The sequence below is a fragment of the Lactuca serriola genome, chromosome 5, assembly GCF_051521515.1.
Source record: "Lactuca serriola cultivar US96UC23 chromosome 5, Lser_US96UC23_V15, whole genome shotgun sequence".
NCBI lineage: Eukaryota > Viridiplantae > Streptophyta > Magnoliopsida > Asterales > Asteraceae > Lactuca > Lactuca serriola.
The window spans coordinates 46862731-46864729 of NC_136412.1; positions in this window are offsets into that span (position 1 = coordinate 46862731).

A 1999-nucleotide genomic window follows, 5' to 3' on the forward strand; every position below is an offset into this window, starting at 1 on the left:
AAATAAGTTTAAATGGTATTACGATTAATTGCTCAAAATTTATGTATTATGAACCGAAAGAGTTGTGATTTTTCATCCGAGTTTATTTTAAACTTTAAACGTTAATTTACAATCGGGAATCAGTGGCATGAAAACCATAGAATTGTAACAGATTGAGCGTGAAACCTGAAAATTTTGACTTCGACATGGTTTCTACTATTCGTAATTCATGTCAAAAATGGTTTGGAAATCAAATTCGTTGGTTGCGAATCTTAACGATAAAATAGTTCGATATTTCAAAAATCATGTACATTATATACATATATGTGTGAAGAATATATTTTTCAAACAATATAATATGTAGTGGTTAAAGTTCTTATAAAATCCATATTACATATAACAAAAAACACAAATAGATAATTATGTTAAACACAATGTGTATGTTATTTATCATTCAAAATACACACATAAATACACATATGTATATGACTAAGGAAACTATTAATACATATGAAGACTAATAGAAATTCTACCAAATACATAACTAGATACATATATGTTACCAGTTTTCTCAATCACCAAAACACCTCTACATGTACAAATAAAAGCCAATAATATGCAATGCAATCTACACAAGATCATTCCCAAAACTTGTTGTACACAAATTTATCATCAAAATCAACTGGAAAGCTGAACTAGATCATTACACGTGACTATATCAATGACAATAAACACACACCCTCTCACAAATGGGCAATTTAGTGTTGTACCTCCACAATCCTTTAGAGATTTCCAAGTACTTCCAATGTCTCAAGAACTTCTAAATATCTGCTTTTGATCACATGGGAAAGTCACACAATCATTCACAAACTCACTCCTCTCCCTTCTTTCTGTTTCGATGCACAGACAAGAACAATTCCAATGGAGGTGGTTTTCTTGTGGTTTCCCGGTGAGCTAAGGAGCAGCAGCCCCTCCTCCAGTCAAAGAAGCTCAAACCCAAACACCCTTCTTTTCATTCAATTTTGTTGTCGCCATCAAGAAGAAGAACAACCCTAAGGAGAGGTTGTTTTCGAGTGAGTGAACAAGAGGCAGCTGCCTCTTCTACTTCACATGTCTCCTCATTGCTTCCATTCTCTGTCAACAATCAAACCCAAGCACCCACCAAATTCTTCTTCTTCTTATGCCAACATCAAAGCCAATCACACACCAGAACCCCAATGATTTCAATCAAAGAAGAGAGAAGAAAGAAACCTGTGATTATCGAGCAAAACCACCGGAGCCCCTTGTCACCACCTTCGTCTCTCCCCTGCTCCCTTCTTCGTGTTCCACTCTTGAAGACAATAGATGAATCCAAGAGGAGCTCGTCGGAATTCGACTGCCCCTATCCCCTCCTCACGATCCCACAACCACCACCGAGCCACCCACCTGCTTTCGTTTTCTTTCTTCTTTGTCCAAACAAGACAATCAAGTGGCGCACTCCAAGGGATCGGCAACTGCTACTGCTTTCGTTCATGCCTCTCCTTCCGACAACATGAAGATTAAACCACAAGGTTCGCCGAAGTTTGGTTCCCCCTTCCTCCTTCCGTTTCACGGTGAATCAGCCATCACTGAGACTGACGGCAACACTGCTGCTTCCGTTCACCATCGTCGATTCAGTCAAGTACCGGAGGTGCTCCTCCCTCCTGACGACAGATTTGCCAATCACCGGACCAACTTCATCTCTTTACCTGCTTTCGTTCGTATTTCCTTCTGTTTCCCGATCTGCAAATCGTGTTTGTAGAGGAAGAGGTCAAACTTATTCAAACGTTTATTCAAAATAATTAAATTAAACCCTTAACTTTCAGACTTATACGACTTTGGCCCTTCCCTTGATTTGAATTAATTATTTTAACCCCCATATGAGAATGGGTTACAAATCTAGTCCTAAACCTCCAAATTGGGTTTAAAATGTGCACTATTAGCCCCTGCCTTGGAAATAAATTTAGAGATCAGTCCCTAGTTGAATGATTTTAGCAAAATC